At 44.0% G+C, this 23108-nt stretch overlaps 1 long non-coding RNA gene across 1 annotated transcript in view; it reads right to left on the bottom strand.

Annotated features, from left to right (window-relative positions):
* Nucleotides 1–663: 663 nt before the first annotated feature.
* The window catches only part of LOC114907432, a 137529-nt gene continuing 115084 nt past the window's right edge, over nt 664–23108 (bottom strand). Inside the window, exon 5 of the long non-coding RNA XR_003796723.1 lies at nt 664–786. This is a non-coding gene — a long non-coding RNA (uncharacterized LOC114907432). The remainder of the gene's footprint in view (nt 787–23108) is intronic.

Here is a 23108-nt window from a genome sequence, read left to right as displayed (position 1 = left end):
GGTAGCAAATTTAGTTCAAAAAGCTCGGAACTTGGAGTCAGGGGACTTTCATCTGAAGCCTGGCTCTGCTCGATTTATTAGATTTGTTAGAAATTCGAGCTCGGGAAAGTTTCTTGGCTTCTCTGAATTTGGGCTTCCTCTTCCCTCAAGCGGGTGTAGCATTGCCTTTCCAACTAATCTCATAAGATGGCTATAAAAATCAAACATAATCATGGTTATGGACGTTCTTTGTAAAGTGAAAAAACTGTCAACACACAAGGCTCTGAGCCACCTCGACAGAGCCGGCATTTTGTAGAGCTGTTCCCCAGCCACTGTGACACGCTCTACGCACATTAAAGCGTTTAACCTCACAACAGTCCTGCAGGTATAAACTATTATTATTCCTCTTCTACAGATGAGGAAACACACAGAGAGATGGTAATTTGCTGAAGGGCACGCACCCAGGAAGCAGTTAACAGATTCAAATAAGGCTTGCCTGAGTCCAGCAGCCAATTCCCTTAATCACGCCGCCACCTCTCAGACCTTAATATGTATCCAGAGCCATTTAACACACCCACGTGAGATGAAGTCCACCTCCCGGTGTTAACTGACGCTGCGTGAGTCACCTTGGGCTGCCAGAACAAAACACCATAGCCTAAGTGGCCCAAACAACAGAAATGTATTCTCTCACAGTGCTGCGGTTGGAAGTCCAAGATCAAGGTGCTGGTAGGGTTGGTTTCTGGTGGGAGATCTCTTCCTGGCTTGCAGACGGCCGCTTTGTGTCTGGGTCTTCACGTAGCTTTTTCTCTGTACGTGTGGAGAGAAAGTGGGATCTCTGGTGTCTCTTCCTCTTCTTATAAGGACGCCAGTCCCGTAAGATTAGGGACCCACCCTTATGACCTCATTCAATACCAGTTACCTCCCTAAACGCCCTATCTCCAAATATTGTCACATGGTTGGGGGGGGTGGAGGGGGTCAGGATTTCAACATATGAATTTGGGGAGGACATAATGCAGTCCATAACAGACATATAATAGACACATACTCCAAAAAAACAAATATTCTGTCGACTTTTTCTCCCCAAGGAGGAATTTTTTTAAATCCCATCCCATCAGCAGCAGCCACTGCAGCAAAATTCTTCAGCTCTGAGTCCTGCCCAGATAACTGCTCCCCCATAAAGCCAAGCAGCTCTGCTGTAAAATGAATGAAGCGGGTTTCGTGCAAAATATCTGAAACATTCCTGCTCTCTCCCTCCCTCCTGTTCAAGAGCATTCTGAAGAAGTGAAAGGTCTGTCCCTTGTTCCCCTCTTGCCAGGCGTTCCTATTTACAGTTTCTGGCGAGTTTGAAGGGAGTCAAGAGTTTTCAAATCACTTCCATGGCTTTGCAGCATACTTTCCCACCCCCTTCTCCTGGGTCGTTAGAAATTATTATTCCTGGTTCCCATGGGGTGGCGGTGAGGGGAGAAGGGAAACAAAAAGACAGGTTTGCAGTATGCGAAGCTGCAAGCTCTTTTAAAAACCAAAAAAAAACCTCAGAGGAAAAGACATTGTGGTTTTCTGCCTGTAATGTTTTCTGTTTAGGTTTGCTCCCAGTCAGTCTGTTCCTTAAAACTTAGAGCAGGGCTTCCCTGGTGGCGCAGTGGTTGAGAGTCCGCCTGCCAATGCAGGGGACACGGGCTCGAGCCCTGGTCTGGGAAGATCCCACATGCCGCGGAGCAACTAGGCCCGTGAGCCACAATTACTGAGCCTGCGCGTCTGGAGCCTGTGCTCCGCAACAAGAGAGGCCGCGACAGTGAAAGGCCCGCGCAACGCGATGAAGAGTGGCCCCCGCTTGCCGCAACTAGATAAAGCCCTCGCACAGAAACGAAGACCCAACACAGCCAAAAATAAATTAATTAATTAATTAATTAATTTAAAAAAAAAGAAACTTAGAGCAAAAGTTTCACGTGGACTTCATCCTTGAATCCTACTGCACAGAGATACTGATGAATCCAAAGGCAGACAGAGAAAGGCCAGAAAGGTTTGTTGCCTGGATGCCAGAAACCATTACAGGGTTTTACAATTCATCTCCCTACTCCTGGAGGCACATGATAAATTACCAGCATTCATCTATCTAACAGGATCAGGCTTCAGAACTTGTGAGCCATGTGTTCACGCCACTGCTTTGTGCAAGTAGATTCTCTAAATATGCAATGATCTGGCACATTTCAGGAGAATTTATCAAAACGTTCTCTTGTCCCCCAACACATATATTCATAAAAAATAATACTGAATAATTCCAAGCGGCAGCCATGCACGCGATTCCAGACTGTAAGTTCAGTTTGCACATTTAATGAAGGTTATTTGTAATCATAAGAAGAAAAAAAAAAGACAGCTCAGCAGCCAGAAGTACTTATGGAAGATAGAATGAAGCTTGTATGCTACAGTTTTTACAGATGGATGGTAGAGGAGGGGTAGAAATGTGGTTGAACTTGGTTTATTCCCAATAAAAACTCTGGATTGGGTGGTCAGCCATCTGGGGCAAGAACAAACGTTCTTTCCTATGTGACCATGAAATCAGTCACACTCCACCTTTACTCTCATAGTGCTAATCTCACATTTTCTGGAGAAGAAATTAATATATTTTAAAAATTTCTCTGTTACCAGTGCTTCCTCCCTGGTTACCACAGTCAACAATAGAAGTTCTGGGCTTCTAAAGAAAACAAGACTAATAGTTGCATTTCAAGTCAACAAACTGTAAGTTACGAAAAAATCTGGAGGAAAATACATCAAATTGGCAATATTGGTTGTTGCTTCGAGCTGACTTTATGCAGGTCACCTTAATTCTTTTTAAAAGTTTTGAATTCACTGACTTATTAGAAAACATTTAAAACTGCTTTAACTTTTTAATTTGGGAAAATTTTTAAATACATAACACCGGAAAATAGAATAAATGTCTGCATACTTTCCAACCAAAATGCACAAATGTTAACATTGTTTCCACTTTTCTTCAAATCTTTTCTTTAAAATGCCTGACAAAATTACAGATTAAATTGAAATCCTCTCTACAGCCCTTACAAGCCCCATGTTTCTGTTTACCTCCCCAGAGGAGGCCACTACTGTGAATCTGGAACACATCCTTCAGCCATAAGCATATGTGGCCCATCAATTACGTAAGATATCGCTTTGTGTGTCCTTAAACCATTGTATAAACATCTTACCGTATCATCCTTCAACTTAATTTTGCATTCTCATGTGCATTCTTAAAAGCATTCCTCCTGGGCTTCCCTGGTGGCGCAGTGGTTGAGAGTCTGCCTACCGATGCAGGGAACACGGGTTCGTGCCCCGGTCCAAGAAGATCCCACATGCCGCAGAGCGGCTGGGCCCGTGAGCCATGGCCGCTGAGCCTGCGCGTCCGGAGCCTGTGCTCTGCAACGGGAGAGGCCACAACAGTGAGAGGCTCGCGCACAGCAAAAAAAAAAAAGCGTTCCTCCTAATACTTGCTGACATTTTTAAAATGTTTATTAAATTTTTAACAATTTACATTAATTCGCAGGAGGAGACATTTCTTAGCCTTAATAAGTCAAAGTAACTGAGAGACACCTGTAGTCCCAGCACTTTACAGAATATTATCGGAGACTGCCACTCCCTGGGTGGCTGTCGTTGGGAACCTCTGAGACAAGGACTTCGGTGCAATTCATCTATCGGCAGAGTCCCAGGAAGCGCAAGTGAGCAAGGCGGTGGGGCTGAGAAAGCCAGTGTCAATGTACCTTTGCTCAGACTGCACTGGTTGGGGGCAACAGGGCCTCAGTACCACCAGGACATTTTGAAAAGCACACGAGACGCTGCCCAGGACTATTCACCTAAAGAAATGGAGGATGGCAGACTCATAGGCAAGCTCCTCTTCCCCACTGGTTGAAGATGGACCCCAGGGCATTAGCTTCCCCGACACTTTTGGGCTGTACCTTCCATGGGGGCCATGAGGGCCTCAGGAAAGTCTCCAAAGCAGAACGAGACAGAAACACAGTGCACGCTCCAGTGGGATGTGGCTAGCCAGGGTGGGCCTGAGCTCACCCAGAATTGCTGGGTCTTCTGAACCCGGGCCTCCAGATGGGGCCATAAAAGCTAGACAACAGGCAGTGGAAGGCCTCTTTCTTCCTTACAAATGAATCTGATTTGACTACACAGAGTAGGCTTTGTACGTCTTTAAACAGTTATAGATACGTCTTACTCTATCATTCTTCACCTTAATTTTGCATCCTCATTATGCTCTTTTTTGTTTTCTATAAATTTATTTATTTGTTTGTTTGTTTTTGGCTGCATTGGGTCTTCGTTGCTGCGTGCGGGCTTTCTGTAGTTGCGGCATGTGGGCTCAGTAGTTGTGGCTCGCGGGCTCTAGAGCACAGGCTCAGTAGTTGTGGCACACAGGCTTAGTTGCTCCACGGCATGTGGGATCTTCCCGGAAGAGAGATCAAACCTGTGTCCCCTGCATTGGCAGGCGGATTCTTCACCACTGCACAACCAGGGAAGTCCCCTCATTATGCTCTCCTGAAGGCTTTCCTTCTATGTTATTTGCTGGCATTTTAAAAATATTTATTAATTTTTTTTCTTTGGCTGCACCACACGGCATGCAGAATCTTAGTTCCCTGACCAGCGATCGAACCCAGGCCCCCTGCTGTGGAGGCGTGGAGTCTTAACCACTGGACCACCAGGGAAGTCCCAAAAAATATTTACTATTTTTTTTAACAATTTGCATTTTTAAACTTAATTAACAGGATAAGACACTTCATAACCTTAATAATTCAAAGTAATTGAGAGACACCTCAATTACTTTGAGGTGAGCCTACTTTGAGAGAGTAGGCTGCTTCCTGAAATTCAACAAAGGTTGGGAAAAGCAAGTTTTCCAAGTCTCAAGAGCTGTCTCAGTCAGAAAATTCCAAACAAGGGGTCACCATCTTTGAAGTCACCCATCTCTTACAGCCTAGAAGCCAACCAAAAAAAAAAAAAAAATCAATTCTCTTTAGTCCACTCATCTTACCACTTTCTTTCCCAGAAGCAGAATGGAAGAGCAGCTGCCCAACAGTGTGAGATAGTCAACAATATCTTCCTTGGGGGCCTGTAGTTGACTAAAGTTAAAGGGAATGAGCCACAGCTGCGTCTAAAATTCCAGCACATAGTAGATGCTCAGTAAATGCATTGTGAACCTTTGACCCCTCTTTCTGCCTAAAATGCCAGCTTTAACTAGCATGACTCTTCAGGGGATAAGTCCATAACCTGAGGGTTTCATATACCATCCATGTCACCCATTGATCTCACTCATTCCCATTCCCTGGGCAATCATAGGACAGAGGATGGGTACATCAAAGAAATAAAGGGATCCATTGCGTTGGCTCTCTGTAGGGCAAAAGGCATCAGTGGGGATTCAATATGAGCCAAGGGGCGAGAAGATGCTGGCAAGGAAGGGTAGGAGCTCAAAGGCTGAGAGCTACTCTCCACCAAGTGTTGTGAGCTGTTGCTGAAACAACGTTTCTGTATCTTCACAGTTTTGCTGGGGGTCCACTGTGATTCTCCTTTTGTCAAAGGCAATTTATTCCAGTGGTTTCTGGAATACCTCCTTTGTTCAGAGCCTTCTTGTTACTTGTCATTATCAGTAAGATTGCCCAAACCTGTAAGACAATTTACTGTGTTCAGTCCAGCTACGTCAGTACTTCCAAAATTCCACAGGGCGGAGATAGCACCAGCTGCCATTCACTGTGGTACCTAGCGTGTTTGCACGTCTCAGTGAACCCAGTTAGCCGTCCGTTCACTCAGTCAAGAGGGCCTATCTTTTGATTAAACATCCCAGACTTCCAGCGCTAAAGGGAAAGCAGAGGATCACAGCAATTATCTGGATGACTCCCACCATAATCTCACTTTTGCCTAAGTGTGGTCCTTACCTTGATAGTTAGAGGGAGACATTATTCTTGGAATTACAAAATTATAGGGCTAGAAACAGATCTAAGAAGGTCATTTATCATCAGGATAATAAGCTCAATTATCTGGTACAAAAAGATCTCAGACACCTCTTCCTTTTCATGCTCTGTGGATGGGGGGTAGATTTCTCAGCATCCTCGCCCTCACTTCGCTTTACCACCTTTCACTCCTTCCCCAATTAAAGCAACCAAAAATGAAGTCCTCATCAGATCCTACAAATTATGAGGGGTCCCTTAAGAAGAAAGGATAATACGGGTGAGGGGACAGGTGAAATAGTTGGAGGAGATTAAGAGGTACAAACGTCCAGCTATAAAATAAATTAATCATGGGGATGTGATGGACAACATAGGGGACAAAGTTAATAATACTGTGTAGTGATAACTCTGTATCGTGACAGATGGTAACTAGACATAGTGATCATTTCGTAAGGTATAAAAATATAAAATCACTATGTTGTACACCTGAAACTAATATAATATTGTGTGTCAATTATAATTCAATTTAAAAAAGAGAAAAGAAAGTATATGGTGTCCTTTGATTCCTGTCCTCAGCAAAAGCATTTATTTTATTGGTTAGGTATATTGTCATGGTAGACTTGGAAATGGTGAATTTAAGTAAACACAAAATCCGACACCTTCTAAATTCTAACCCTCTGTTTTTGGCTGTTCTTTTTTCCTTAATAATCTCAAATTTCAGGCAATATCCTGTAACTACAAATATGTTTCAGGAGAAGAATGATTTGATTTTTTAAAATTCAATCAATAAGGTTCAAATCTATTTTTGATTTACTAAGCTCGAAGGCATCCTCTGAATTTATATTAGAGCAACGTATTACAGGCACAAGGACTGTCACTTGTAAAGGATACCACCATCTACCAGCTCCTTCCATGTTTCCCCCTCCCGGCTGCTAACAGTGTTCATCATTCCTAGTGTTTTATGCTTATATAGCACCTCAACACTTTTCTCAGCTTTGATGGAAGACCCAGAATATTTGCTCCAGTTTTTTGTTTTTTTTTTTCCTTAAAGAACTCTGTACTCTATGTAAGCATAGATGGCTTTTCAAAACCATTACCTGGAGGTGTACCTTATTCTTATACGACAGACAAAATACACAATGAAACACTCCCTTTGCAATTTGGTAGGGTACCTATTTCAAGATGGAAAGAAAATTATCCAGGTATGCCTTTTCAAAGATTCCACTTATATAAACATCACGTTCAAGCCAAAGGATCAAGTGCACTTATGGTTTTCTAATTACCAAAGGAAAACGTGGCTTTTTTTGTTTTTACCTTCACGATGGCTGCCGTTTTCCTGAGTGCTTTGCTTCAGCGGATGCTGTACCCTGTGATCTTGTAAGTCAACGTATTTAATCCTCAGAATGGCCCTAAGAGCCGGGTATAGTTACTTGCATTTTGCAGGTGAGGAAAGGGATGCTTGGAATACTTGCCCAGTTACTTGCTCAGAAAGTAAAAGGCTGGTGCTGGGAGTAGAACCAGGTCTGTTATGATTCAAAAGCCAGGTTTGCACATAAGCTTTATGCTCCGTCTATCAACTGTGTTTCATTTAACATAGAAAACCACGTGCAATTCAACTTACATTCTGGACTTACGAAAGTGGGATTCTAGGTAAACTGAAATGTACTGACTATATCTTTAAAGCTTTCAGTGGCATGCTCTGCATAGCCATATTTGGTGACTTTTCATAATGCATTTTCCTAAGCCTGACAACATCATTTCATTTTAGTTTTCATTTAGGAATAATCATGAATATTAATAAGTGCTCAAGGCACAGTGTCTTTTCTTATGAGAGCCTTGTCATATGAGTGAGAGACTTTCTAGAAAGTTTGGTTCAAAATGGAAATGTGGATATAAATGCTAAAGTGCAGAGACATGGGTGCTCTGTGCTCCATAATTTAAGTACAACTTCTTGAACTACTCCTTATCGCTGAAGAGGAGTCTGGGTAGACCCTGAATTTTCCGGGGAGAGCAGCTAATCAGCGAAGAACTTTGATACAGAAGAATTAATGTCTCATTTTGTACAATACTGAACAGCAGCGTCCAATCTGTTTTCTGGTACTTAACATTTTAAGAAGTTTCTTCCAAACAATGCCAAAGGCTACCAGCTACCACCAGTAACTAGGAGAGAGGCAGCCTCAGAAGGAACCAACCCTGCCTACACCTTGATCGTGGACTTCTACCGCAAAAACTGTGACAATAAATATCTGTTGTTTGACTCAAATGACCATCAACAGAGGAATGAATAAAGGAGACATGGTACATAAATACAATGGACCATTACTCAGCCATAAAAAAGAATGAAACAATGCCACTGGCAACAACACGGATGGACCTGTGTTGATCATACACTGAGTGAAGGGCTTCAGACAGAGGAAGACCAAAAGTGTATGATTATCACTTCTAGATGGAATCGAAAAGTAAATACAAATGAATTAACTGACAAAGCAGAAAGAGACTCACAGACTTAAAACACGAACGTGGGGTTACATAAAAGAAGGGGGAATGGGGAGGGACAAATTAGGAAGTCGGGATAATGGATACACAGAAATAGATATATGTATAATAGATAATCCAAAAGGACCTGAGGCACAGCACAGGGGACTCTACTTGACCTAATGCAATAACCTCTGTGGCAAAAGAATCTGAAATATAATAGATATATTGTATGCATATGTATAACTGAATCCGAGGGCTGTACACCGAAAACAAACACAACACTGTATATCAACTATTCTCCAACATACCATAGGAATGAACTTACGAAAAACGAAGCAAAGGAGAGCAATGCCTACTATATTCCCCTCCGGCCTCCTTGACTTGGGCTGTTATCCCCTCCCTGGAGCCTGAGGAGGCTTGGGTCCCGTGGCTGGACTGTGGTTTGGCCGAGAGGGCTGGGGAGGATGTGCCCGCCAACGAGCCCCCCCTTTAACCTGTAGGGTCTGTTTGGCTCTGCATGGGACCACAATCTGCAGATCCAGGCGGGCCCTCCTACAGTTTAAACAAGCCTAGTGCACCCAAACGATGGTGGACGCTACGGCCTGGAGAAGCTCCCGAAAGCCCCCTACTCTACGTCCCCGGCGCTGGGTTTCCAGCAACTAGCCTCCTTCCTGCGAGTCGCCCCTCCTTTGAACCACAGCACCCTCGGCGGGGCGGTTTGGCAGGGCTTCGCATTTGTCTGCGGGGGTAGAAGCTTAAGGGGGAAGAAGTAGTGAGACACAAGCCCTTGGGTGTTTGCTCTGGCACCTTTCACTCTAATTCACAGCCCGGGAAAACGACTTTCCCTAAGGCTCCGCTTGCCGAGTAACCCGACTTAGGCTTGGAGAAATGCTGCCGCCTTGTGGACATTTCCCGTAACAACAAATTTACAACCGCTGCTCAAAAGCACATTCTATTCCCAAGGCCTGGGGGACTGTTAATGACACCTGCCCTCAAGCAATGTCCTGGGGTAGGTAATGCAAAAAGAATTCAAGACACAGCCGACACTCAAGAAGGAAATTTCAAGAGGTAAATTTTACTGACACTGTTTAAGAAAAGAAAAAGTAACAACACAAGATGCTCAACATCCCTAATTATTAGAGAAATGCAAAGCAAAACTGCAGCAAGGTAATGCCTCGCATCAGTCAGAATGGCCACCGTCAAAAGTCTACAGACAATAAAGCTGGAGGTGAGCGTGGAGAAACGGGAACCCTCCTACACTATTGGTGGGAATGTACATTGGTAACAGTCAGTATAAAGGACAGTCTTGAAGTTCCTGAAAACAACTAAAAAGAGAGCTACCCTATATCTGGCATTCCCACTCCTGGGTGTATATCCAGAGAAAACCGTAATTCGAAGAGACACACGCACCCCAACGTTCACTGAAGCACTATTTACAATAGCCAGGACACAGAACCCAGCAAAATGTCCACCAACGGATGAATGGATAAAAAAAGACACGGTACATGTGTACAATGGACTATTACTCTGCCATAAAAAAGAATGAAATAACGCCATTGGCAGCAACGTGGATGGACCTGGGAGGATCATACACTGAGTGAAGCACTTCAGACAGAGGAAGACCAATAGCGTATCATATCACTTCTAGGTGGAGTCGAAAAATAGATACAAATGAACTAATTGACAAAGCAGAAAGAGACTCACAGACTTAAAACACAAATGTGCGGTTGCTTAAAGGAAAGGGGAAGGGGGAGGGATAAATTAGGAGGTCGGGACAAACACATACACACAAATACATATATGTGTAATAGATAATCCACAAGGACCTGATGCTCGGCACCGGGAGCTCTACTCGACCTTCTGCGATAACCTCTGTGGCAAAAGAATCTGAAAACAATAGATATACTGTATGCATATGTATAACTGAATGTGATGGCTGTACACCGAAAACAAACACAACACTGTACGTCAACTATATTCCAACATACCATAAAAATGAAATTACAAAAAGTGAAGCAAAGCAGAGCAGAGCAATGCCGACTATATTCCCCTCCGGTCTCCTTGACTTGGGCTGGTAACCCATCCCTGGAGCCTGAGCAGGCTTGGGTCCCGTGGCTGGACTGTGGTTTGGCTGAGAGGGCTGGGGAGGATGTGCCCGCCAACGAGCCCCCACTTTAACCCGTAGGGTCAAAGACCACAATCTGCAGATCCAGGCGGGCCCTCCTACAGCTTAACCAAGCCTAGAGTACCCAAACGAAGGTGGACCCTACGGCCCGCAGGAGCTTCCAAAAGCCCCCTAGCCTCCATGTCTCCTGGCGCTGGGGTTCCAATCTTCAGTCTCCTTCCTTCGATTCAACCCACCTACAAACAACAGCACCTTTGGCAGGGTGGTTAGTCAGGGCTTCAGATTTGTCTGGGGGGTGAAGTTTAATGGGGAAGAAGTAGTGAGACACAAGCCCTTGGGTGTTTGCTCTGGCACATTCCACATTCACAACCCAGGAAGACAACTTTGGCTAAGCCTCTACTTGCCCGAGTAACCCGACTTGGGCATGAAGAAATGCTGCTGCCTTGTGGACACTGCCCATAACAACAACTTTACAATTGGTGCTCATGGGCACTTCCTATTCTCAAGGCCTGGGGGGCTGTTAATGCCCTCAAGAAATGTCCTGTGGGACTTCCCTTGTGGCACAGCAGTTAAGAATCTGCCTGTCAATGCAGGGGACACGGGTTCGAGCCCTGGTCCGGGAAGATCCCACATGCCGCGGAGCAACTAATCCCGTGCACCACAATTGCTGAGCCTGTGCTCTAGAGCCCACGAGCCACAACTACTGAGCCCGTGTGCCTAGAGCCCGTGCTCCCCAACAAGAGAAGCCACTGCAATGAGAAGCCCACGCAACGCAACGAAGAGCAGCCCCCGCTTGTCGCAACTAGAGAAAGCCCGCGCGGAGCAACAAAGACCCAACACAGCCAAAAATAAAAAGATAAATAAATAAATAAATAAATTTATTTTTTTAAAAAATGTCCTGTGGTTGGGAATGGAAAAAGAACGCAGAACATGGCAGACCGTCAAAAAGCCCATTTCAAGAGGTAATTTTTACTCACATTCTTTAAGAAAAAAGTACATGAAAAGATGGTCAACACCACTAATTATGAGAGAGACATAATCAAATCTCGAAGGAGGTATCACCTTGCACCAGTCACAATGGCCGTTATCTGGAGTGTGTGTGGAGAAAAGGGAACCCTCCTGAGCTGCTCGTGGTTATGGAAACTGGTGACAGCTACTTTAAAGAACGTTATGGAGGTTCCTTACAAAATAAAAAGAAAGCTACCAGATGATCCGGCAATCCCTCTCCTGGGGGTATATTCAGAGAAATCCAGTATTCGAAAAACCCCACACACCGCAACGTCCACTGCAGCAGTATTTACAGTAGCCAAGACATGGGAGCAATGACAGTGTTCACAGGCAGAGGAATGGATGAAGAAGATGTGGCACACGTATACAGTGGAATACGAATCAGTCATTAAGAAAGAATGAAATCATGCCATTTTCATCAACATGGATGGACCTAGAGATTATCACACTAAGTGAAGTAAGTCAGACAGAGCAAGACACATACTGTAAGATACCACTTATATGTGGAATCTACAATGACACAAATAAACCTCTCTACGGAACAGAGACCGACCCACAGACGTAGAGAACAGACTTATGGCTGCCAAGGGGGAGGGATGGATTGGGAGTTGGGGGCTAGCAGATGCAAACTATTATATATAGAATGGATGTACAACGAGGTCCTACTGTATAGCACTATACAGGGAACTATATTCAATATTGTGATTAAACCATAATGGAAGAGAATATGAGAAAGCATATGTATAATTGAATTACATTGCCGTACAGCAGAAATTAACACAATCTTGTAAATCAACTATACTTCAATAAAATAAATTAAATATATTTATATATCTATATACATATATCTCTCTATCTCTATCTCTATCTCTACATCTGTTGTTTAAAGCCACCCAGCATGGAGTACTTTGTTATGGCAGCCCTAGCACATGCATACAGAGCCACTGACCAGTCTTGTCTGAACTTGACTCGCCCTAGAACTTTCAGTTTCCCCAACCAATATACATATGTGTTTTTTCACTGAATCCAGTATGATTGAGTTCCTTTCACTTGCTACTTAAGATTCTTCACACATACTCCATCAACCTCTTAGAGCATTGGTTAGGACAGTGGGGGAGACCAGGATGGTGATGGGACTAAAACTGTGTCAACTAGGGAAGGTTGAAGGAGCTGGGGATATTTAACCAGCAGAATGACTATTAACAGGAAGGAAGTAAAGGAGGAGCGCCAAACCATGCCTGAGAATTCAGAGAAAGAAACGGTACAATGGACAGCCTCATCCACCCATCATACAGCATATTAAAATTTGATTCATGTGCTTTTTTTTTTTTTTTTTTGCGTTACGCGGGCCTCTCACCGCCGCGGCCTCTGCCGTCGCGGAGCACAGGCTCTGCACGCGCAGGCCCAGCGGTCGTGGCCCACGGGCCCAGCCGCTCCGCGGCACGTGGGATCCTCCCGGACCGGGGCATGAACCCGTGTCCCCTGCATCGGCAGGCGGACTCTCAACCACTGCGCCACCAGGGAAGCCCAAGGGTTGGAATTTTTAACTCTCCTGCAGGTCTTCAGATTTCTATGCCATTCAGTAACATTTCCACATATTCATCTCAGTTCATTCCTCAATAATATAACCCCCAACGAAATTTGCTGGGAAAAAAATGCATACTTTTCGGGGGAAATATGTGGCTCAAGGTCCAAGAAGTTATTCGTTAAAAGATTTTTGGTTCTCAAATGAAGTCTTCAGATTAACCAAGAATCCTTTGTTTCTCACTCATCCAACCTCTCCTTGGTTGGCTCAGCTACTCACCCAAGTACATCAGAACGTAGGCATCCTGCCTGCCACTTCAAATAATGCCAACATTATTGCCCAGATATGGATCGCAGGTCCTGTCAGATGACTCTGTAACCTTCCTAAGAGTGCGATTCCTGCACTGACACTTATCAAGACTGAACTCCTAGAGGAAAATGCTCCCACATCACGATAGTCGTGCTCACCCATTTGCTTCACTCTTGCCAGTAGCAAGTCTGCAACTCCTACATTTGGCAAAGGGATTTTATCATAGAGAAACCCAGACTCTGCACCACTTTGAAATATTATTGCATGCACGTAAGCTCCATGCAAGCAGGACCATTTTTTGTGTGGTTCTCTGCTGCATCCCCAGAGCCTGCCACATAGGAGTTGCTTTATAAGTATGTGATGAACAAATGACATGAAAATCTCAGAGGTCTTAGCTGCAAGCAATAGCACATATTTAACGAAAACAGGGCAGAAGAGGGCTTATTAAAAGGATATTGAATAAACGAAATAATTGCTGGGATGACTAGAGAATCTGTCCAGAGCAAGCACGCAGGACCGTAATCAAAATCACGCCACAAAACCAGATGTGAGGACCCCTCTGCTGCTGACCCTGAAGACGGCACATCACAGTCTGGGCTGCATTTGTCACTGTCACTGAGGACAGGGAGAAATGTTTCACAAACAGTTTGCAGTCCAAGCGTGGTTTACCTGTACTCCATTCTGGTGCACAAAAGTAAAATATTCATAGTGTCTTCAGGGATTGGGCTACTTTTGGGGTAGCTCTGCTGCCAGTTATTCCAACATGAGTGACTGCTTCAGTGAAACAATAACATTCATTAGATGCTTGCTCTGTGCTAGGCTCCCATGTACTATGTTCGCCCTCCCATTTAGTCATTCCAGCCACTCCAAAGGCCATGTGATAGGCCCACCACTCGTCAGGCACCGTGGAATTGTGTACGTATGGAGAAGTAGCTTGAATTTTGCAGGGACATTTAATAGCTTTGTATTCTTGGTCAGGTTACTTAACTCCTCTGTGCCTCAATTTTCCATTCTGTACAATGGCAATGATTTTTTAAATTTTATTTATTAATTTATTTTTGGCTGCGTTGGGTCTTCGTTGCTGCGTGGGCTTTCTCTCTAGTTGCTGCGAGCAGGGGCTACTCTTCGTTGCGGTGCACGGGCTTCTCATTGCAGTGCTTCTCTTGTTGCAGAGCACGGGCTCTAGGTGCTCGGGCTTCAGTAGTTGTGGCGCACGGGCTTAGTTGCACCGTGACATGTGGGATCTTCCCAGACCAGGGCTCGGACCCATGTCCCGTGCATTGGCAGGCAGATTCTTAACCACTGCGCCACCAGGGAAGTCCCACGGCAAAGATTTTTAAATGACCTACCTCATAGATTCTTATGAGGATTATATTATATTATATTACATCTGAGTTACTATATATAAAGCAGCTAAGACAGTGACTGGCATATCGTACCACGTGTTTCTCATCACAATCCTACAAGGCAAGGGTATCATTTTGCGAGGCTGAAACTGAGGCACAGTGAGAGGAGCTTGTGCTTGGTGACACAAAGTGGTTGGACCTGAATTTGCACAGAAATCCACCTGACTCCAGAGCCTAAAATCTTAGACATCCTCAAGGTTGACAGTAGAAGCAAACTGTGTTGAAGTGCTTCAGTTATGCCTGAGGTGCAAAACCATGGAGGGTTTTGGGCAACAAAGAAATGATCCAAGTTTTCAAAGTATATTTTCTGCTCTATGTTTGAGCATCCTTATACAAACTTCTTATGAACTTCAGTCATTTTAAATATCTCTCTCGGGCTTCCCTGGTGACGCAGTGGTTAAGAATCTGCATGCCAATGCAGGGGACACGGGTTTGAGCCCTGGTCCGGGAAGATCCCACATGCCGCGGGGCAACTAAGCCCGTGCGCCACAACTTCTGAGCCTGTGGTCTAGAGCCCACGAGCCACAACTACTGAGCCCACGTGCCACAACTACTAAAGCCCACACGCCTAGAGCCCGTGCTCCGTCTGTATCAAGAGAAGCCACTGCAATGAGAAGCCCGCGCACCACAATGAAGAGTAGCCCCCGCTCGCCGCAACTAGAGAAAGCTGCTCACAGTAACAAAGAACCAAAGCAGCCAAAAATAAATAAACTAAATAAATAAATTTACGTAAATAAATCTCTCTATATACATGATCGATGAAAAAAAGGCAAATAAAAGGACTTGATCGACTACTTGCTTGGAGCCTGAGGCAGGGCGCCCAAGCTGGAAAGGCACAGAGATGCTGGGAGCGCCAGTGTGTGCTTGGCGCTGCAAAATTGGGTTGGACTGGCCTAGCAGCAAGTTGGCCTAAACCACTGTGCCCATCCCACTGGGAACACGAAGAACATCATTGCCCTTATCCCCCAAAAACGTGTGTAAAATTTCAGAAGGTTCATGTGCCTCTCGAACCCATCTGTGAATTCCAGGTGAAGAACCTTCTTCTTGATAAGTGACTCTAAAGCTTTTTAAAGGCCGCAGTCATCTTTTAGAGCAGCCAAAAACACCATAGTCTGCCTAGGCCACCTGCTCCCAATGTCTGGTAGGAATCTAACAGCTGTACACCAGTGTGTAAAGTTGCATGGAAGCCAGATTTTTTTTTTCATCCAGCTAATATTTATTTATGCATCTGGCATAGTTTCTAGAAGCTGGTGATACAAATGTGAACAAGATGAACAAGGCCTTGTCCTCGGGAGCTGAAACTCCAAGGGCAAGATTGACAATAAACATAAAAAGCAATGTACAGAACAAAATGGGATACGGTAACCAAGAGTGACTGGTGGCGGGCTGTTTTAATGGGGTGGGCAGGGAAGGTTCTTAGGAGTCATTTGAGTTGATACCTAAGTGGTAAGGTGGAGCCAAGTGTTTAAAGAACTAAGAAACTGTGTTCCCAGGCAGAGGAAATAGCAAGTGCAAAGGCCCTGCATAGGTAATGGATGTGGTCTTACTGAGGAATAGAGATGGGACCAGCATAGGTAGCATAGAGTAAATTAACACTGAATTTGAGGCCTCAGTAACTCAATAGTGCAATAAGCTTAGTTTCTGGATATCAAATTTGAATAAGTATTAATAACCCCTTAATAACTATTTAATAGGCTTTTAGGAATAGACTCTGTGTGCAATAATGAATATCTAGGAAACCGAAAATCCTTATAAAAATTCAAGAAAAGACCAGTATTTTCTCAAGTATTAAATACCATATCAAGGGGCTTCCCTGGTGGCGTCGTGGTTAAGAATCCTCCTGCCAATGCAGGGGACACGGGTTCAAACCCTGGTCTGGGAAGATCCCACATGCCGCGGAGCAACTGGGCCCATGCGCCACAACTACTGAGCCTGCGCGTCTGGACCCTGTGCTCCGCAACAAAGAGAGGCTGCGATAGTGAGAGGCCCGTGCACCGCGATGAAGAGTGGCCCCCGCTCTCCGCAACGAGAGAAAGCCCTCGCACAGAAACGAAGACCCAACACAGCCAAACATAAATATAAAAATAAATTAATTAATTAAAAAAAAAAGGTCCACATCAAAAAATATATATATTAAAAAAAAAATACCGTATCAGGAAGACCTATGGGCTATAGAACAATTTTTAGAAGTTACTGAGCTAGGTGGCTTCCTAAGGGCTCAAAACCACCTCTATCAGTTGGAAAGCTCAGATCCACCAAATGTTTAGACCCCACTGTAGCTGCTGCTTTCGCTTCAACTATCAAATCTTCAACTTGTCTAAATTATACTCCAAAATGTCCTACTTTTAGAGAAAAGACAAAGTCCCATGTTTCCAGCAAAGATATTTCAAGTTTGGAGAAAAAAATAAGACTAATTACAGTTCTGACTATAAGTCAAGGCTCCGAAAGGACTTCCTAAAAATGCTTTAGAAATGCAAGCTTTTCTAAAGCGCTCCCCCCTCCATAAAAGAAAGAGAGGTTAATTTGAGAGAACATCTGCAAGAGTTTTTGTCCTGCCTCAGAATTTCAGGAATGTCACTGTAATGGATTTATCTTAGTGCAGATAGAATCAAGGGCAGTGAACGGTAGGGTGTTCTATCCTCCAAAATGGCAGCCATTTCACTGCAATTTAAGCAAAACACTAAGAGGGCAACGTTTTCCTTAAGGGTCTTATTATAAAGTAATGCAAAAAGCTGTTTGCACTTAACTCTGAGTAGTTATGCGTTTTTAACCCATACAGAAAGAACACAGAGATCTTTCAGGTTATTATTTAGTTCATTGAGAAATTTGATAAGTGAAACACTTAGCTTAATATCAAAGGAAGGAGAATTGAACATTTTCCCCATCATCAGGGCATCGAGGCTGCAGAACCGAATTGAAGGAATAATATTTATTGTGCACTTAAGGACATATGGAGAGATTAAAGGATTAGCTCCAGAGAACATTATGGCAGTTTTTATATTCTGTGTTTGACAAAAGGCTTTCAAATATTTCACTTGGTCCTCATAATAACTCTTAGAGTTAGCATGTTAGTCGGTATTCTTTTAGGTTGCAGGTGAAAGATACATATCTTAAGCGTGCATAAGCATAAGAGAGAATGTATTGGCAAACATAAAATGTGCTACATTCAGGCCTGGCTGGATCCAGAGGCCAAACAACGTCTCTCTCTCTCCCTCTCTCCCTGTCTCATTTTCTCTCTCATTCTCTCTTACTCCTTCCCTCTCTGTATCTTAGCTTCACTCTTCTTTAACACATTAGTGTTAACTTCTCCTATTGTAGATGGCTTCCTACAGGCAACTAAAGCTTACATCATCCTTGTAGACTGCAATTCCAGATGAAGCAGAAATCAGATCATGTGGAGAGATTCTAAGTGGCCCGCCCTGCTTTGGCCATGTACCCATCCCTTGAGCCAATCTCTGTGAACAACGGAGCAGTTTAACACCATTGATTGGTCTCAAATCTATAGCCACTACTGTGACCAGACAGTAGACATGATTGACAGTCCAGCCAGAGCCACATGGAATTAGGGCTGGGGGTACTATTTCTGCAGTGGAAAGAGGATTGCTAAGCTGACAAAAGCTACAAATAGGCAGGGACAATGTCGTAGTCCTATTTTGCCAATGAACAAATTTTAACGGACTTGCCCAAATTAAAAAAATGTCTGTTAAAAAAATAATAAAAAACAAAAATAAATAAATAAAACTTTTAAAACTCTGTTACTCATAGCCTCATTAACCTTCATTCCATAAGACAGATGAGGTTTAAAGTAAACAGTAACTCAGTAAATTAAACTTACATGAAAGAAAACATTCTAAGATCCTCCTCTGAGAGTCAGTCTTATGTAGGGAGATGCATACAGTGTGTATATGAAGGAGGAAGGAGAAACGCAGTAAGAAAGTTATTTGAGTCCTTGTCACTTGCCCTCTAGACTGCAGACTTTTTGAGCAAAGAATCTGTGACTTCTCCCTGCTTTATCCCTGCAGGGCTTGGCAAATGATAGCAAACAGCTGAATACAGAGAAATAAATTAGCACCCTTTGCTTGTCCTCTTTTCCTTGGCAAATTGATGCGAGTTCAGTATATTACCCTCAGTGCTATGTCCATCCGATAGACAAGGCTGACCTTCTACAGTAGCAGAAACTGAAGGTGTTTGACAGGGATCTGAGAGCAGTGCAAATAAGCTGGAATCATGAATTTACAGATTAGAGCTGAGTTTTAAATAGCGTATGATTCAACTCCTCTAATTTTACGTATCAGAGAATGGATGCCAGAAAATGCATATCAAGCCCCAAATTCTCTGTGGGGGGAAGTGGCAGAGGTCCGTAGTCTACTGTCCTTGGTTCTGAACCATTCCTCCATGCCAACTTGCTTTTCCTAATGGTGGACCCTTGCGTTCCTGTCCAACCTCTCCTGGTCCTATGGGTGTCTCAGTATTTTTGCTTTCAAGATGGATGGTGGGAAAAAAAAAAAGCTGTTGACTACCTCAGAGAAAAGAACTGAGATTTGTATCACAGTAAAGAGGTTATTCTACAAACGTTTGTTAGTTTTCTCATTTTTCTGACAATTATTACTCTCTCCTTCCCAGGATGTACTTATGCCATCCAAAGAAGTGATTCAATTTGCCCCAAGTTCACAACTGAACTAAAGGTCCCAGGTTTCCTGAATCCTAGTCTGCTGGGTTTTCACCCTCCTCTCCTGCCACCTCACCTTACTGTCTTCCTAATATTTGAAATTCCATTCCAAGAGCCTTAAGACTAACCTGTGTTATCTATGGCTTTGTAACTAATCACCCCCAACACTAAGGGACTTAAAACAATCAATATGTATTACCTTACAGTTCTTGTGTGTCAGCAGTTCAGAAGCAGCTTAGCTGAGTTCTGGCACGGGGTCTCTCATGAGGTTGCAGTCACGATATCAGCCAGAGCTGCAGTGGACTGACTGAATGTCTGTCTGGGGCTGGAGGAGATGCTTCCAAAGAGGTTCGTTCACATGGCTGACAAGCTGGAGCCGGTTGTGGGTGTGAAGCGTCAGCTCCTCACCAGGTGGGTCTCTCAACGTTTACTTACATTGTTCGCACAACAAAGCTTCCCCCAGAATGGACCCTCCAAGAGAACGAGGTAGAAGCGGCTGTGTCTTTTATGAGCTAGCCTCTAAAGTCATATACTGTCACTTCCATTTGTCCAACGAACCAACCTAATACAAGCGGATAAATACTAGGACGCATGGATCTTTGGGGGCCATCTTGGAGGCTGGCTAATGGCCACAGCCTCTTTTATGCTTTCTTATCATAGCACTTGTCCCAATGTATTATAATTACCTTTTTCTTGCACACCCTCCCGTGGCAGACACAGTTATCTGCCTACCAAGAGTCACTGTCCCCATTCTCCTTGATGACAGAATCCTGATTTTTTTTTAATTTTATTTATTTATTTTTGGCTGCACTGGGTCTTCGTTGCTGCCCGCGGGCTTTCTCTAGTTGCAGCAAGCGCGGCATACTCTTCGTTGTGGTTTGCGGGCTTCTCACTGCGGTGGCTTCTCCTGTTGCGGAGCATGGGCTCTAGGTGCATGGGCTTCAGTAGTTGTGGCACGTGGGCTCAGTAGTTGTGGCTCATGGGCTCTAGAGCGCAGGCTCAGTAGTTGTGGCGCACAGGCTTAGCTGCTGCGCAGCATGTGGGATCTTCCCGGATCTCGGCTTGAACCTGTGTCCCCCGCATTGGCAGGCAGATTCTTTACCACTGCGCCACCAGGGAAGCCCCCAGAATCCTGATTTTGTTCAGATATTAGAAAGCAAGTTTTCCAGGGATCAGCAAACTATGACCCATTGAGCTAAGAAGAGTTTTAACATTTTTAAAGGTTATAAAAATTAAAAGAATGTGCAACACAGACCATATATTGCACACGAAGCCTAAACTATTTTCCACATGGCCCTTTACAGAAAAAGTTTGCTAATTCCTAGTCTAAGTCACTACCTAGACTTTCCCAACTTTCCCTGAAGGGTTTAAGAACAGTCAAGTGTCCCAATTCTGGCCTGAAGGATAAAGAGAAAGCCTACTGGGCTTGGAGAGCTTTTGGAAAGATTTTTTTTCCTTCATAAGGAAAAAAATGGATACTTCAGAGGAGATCCCCTATGCCTTTCATCTATCCTTCGTTGGAGGTTGTCTTGCAAGAATGGAGCTGTGGCAGCCATTTTGTAACCATGAGGAGAAGGCCAAAAATATTCTGGAGAAGCTGACCCATACCTGACATCGTTGAGTTCCTCCATTAACCAACCCTATTGGGTTGGCCAAAAAGTTCATTTGGGTTTTTCTATAAGGTGTTATGGAAAAACCCGAACGGAATTTTTGGCCAACCCAATAAAGCAACCTACTTTCATATTTTTGTTACATGAAAAAATTGAAATTATCTTTAAGCTAATCTTTGGGAATCTTGTTACTTGCAGCTAAAAACACTCTAAATTTAATATACTCCCCTCCAGACAGTGAACTTTTACAGGGCAAAAATGCATGTTTATCACAAATCCTTTATTTCTACAGTGAGGCCTGGCATAGAATAAATTCTTAAGTATTAGTTGTCTAAATCATGGTTTCTTGACCTCAGCACTATTGACATTTGGGGCCAGATAATTCTTTGTTGTAGGGCTGTCCTGTGGATTGCAGGATGTTTAGCAGCATCCCTGGCCTCTACCCACTAGATGCTACTAACACCCCTTCCCTTAAGTTGTGACAAACGAAAGTGTTCCCAGACATTTCCAAATGCCCCCGGGGAACAAAAGCACTCGTGGTTGAGAACCACTGGTCTTACGGAATGATTCTTAGTATATTCATTTCTAGCATAAAAGATTTATTATGCAAAATTTTAGATTAAATGTGGGGGTCAGTCGGACTCTGGTCAAGGCAGAGAGGCCTTGGAGACAATGGGTATATTGAAAGGGGGAGATGGAACCATAAAGACAAAGGAAGAGGAAGGAGGTGGGCAAGGTAGAAACCTTGGCTATGTCTCAGGCTGGCAGGGCATGGAGATAACCACTCTCATCTCCTCTTCTGATTCTTTTTGTTGTGTGGGAGTTATTGGGACATAAGGAGAAAGCTTCTTGGTCTGGGTCTTGGAAAAAACAGTCCTGGGGACCACAAACAGTCTGATGACAAAGATGAAAAGAAAGAGGTGAGATCTTGCTAATGGTACCCAGAGTTCTGGAAGGCTATAACCCTTTGGGGCAAAGGTTTCGATAAAGGATGCGGTGGGGTGGGGGAAGATTAGGAGGTAGCACATAAAAGTGGTTGAAAAAACACAACCCAATAATGAGGAAAATCGCTGTATCAGAGTAGTTCCCTGCAAGATGCCTATCTCTTTTGAAAATACGGCAGGAAAGTTTACACCAAACTGTTTTCTGTCAAATGCTGGCCCCTGACAGATTGTGGCATATGGAGTGTGGTTTGTCTTTTAAGTCACTGGGGTTTTCTCACTCAACGTCACCAAATGGTGGCTGTAATTATGGCAGTAAATGCTTCTCAAATGACAGCTTTCTTTCTTCCTTAAAAGGGTGAACATTTTTAACAAGGCTTTGGAGTAGACCACAGAGAAATATGTGCTGCAGGGCTTTTTGGAAAGGAGGCTAGAGAATGCAGTTCACAGCTCAGAAAGGAAGTTGATTTCCTAGAAAGAGCCTGGGGCAAAGAGGTAAGAGGCCGGAGTTCTAATCCAGGCCCCATCCGGACCCCACCTGCTACCTTTGTGAGTTTCACTGGGCAAGTCCCTCCCTCTCCCTGAGCCGTGGTTTTCTCAGATGTGAATGTGGAGGATTGAACAAAATTCTCTCTGCATAAAAGAGCTTCCTTAACTGCACCTACGTATGCAAGGAGGATTATTACCCTCATCACCTCCACAACTTGTGTCCTTCTACAAAAGGTGAACAGCCTCCCGATTGTTTGTGAAAGTCTCGTGCTATGTGCACATGCACCCATCAGTGGCCTCTAGACATTGGATTAATATAAATCTGGCCCTCAGTCTTATGCTTAAAATCTTTCCATGTACCCCACTGTCCCAACCTAATCTTGGATGGCAAGGACGCCCACAGTCCAGCTCTTCTCATGCTCTAGCCTCAAATCTTATTGCTTTCCATGTCACATCTAGGCTCTAGCCACCCCAAAGTATATGCGGTTTGCCGCATGTGCCACTTTCTCTCACTTGCCTTGATAGATACATGGGTACCTTTGGCACAGAATGGCCTCCCTCTTACCCAGCTTTTCACCTGACTAAATCCTACCTTTTCTTCAAGTCCCAGTTTAAAAGGCACTTCCCCTGTGTTATGGGCTG

The sequence above is a fragment of the Monodon monoceros genome, unplaced genomic scaffold, assembly GCF_005190385.1.
Source record: "Monodon monoceros isolate NGI ecotype Baffin Bay Population unplaced genomic scaffold, NGI_Narwhal_1 Super_Scaffold_3, whole genome shotgun sequence".
NCBI classification, from domain to species: domain Eukaryota; kingdom Metazoa; phylum Chordata; class Mammalia; order Artiodactyla; family Monodontidae; genus Monodon; species Monodon monoceros.
This window is presented reverse-complemented; position numbering and strand designations above follow the sequence as displayed.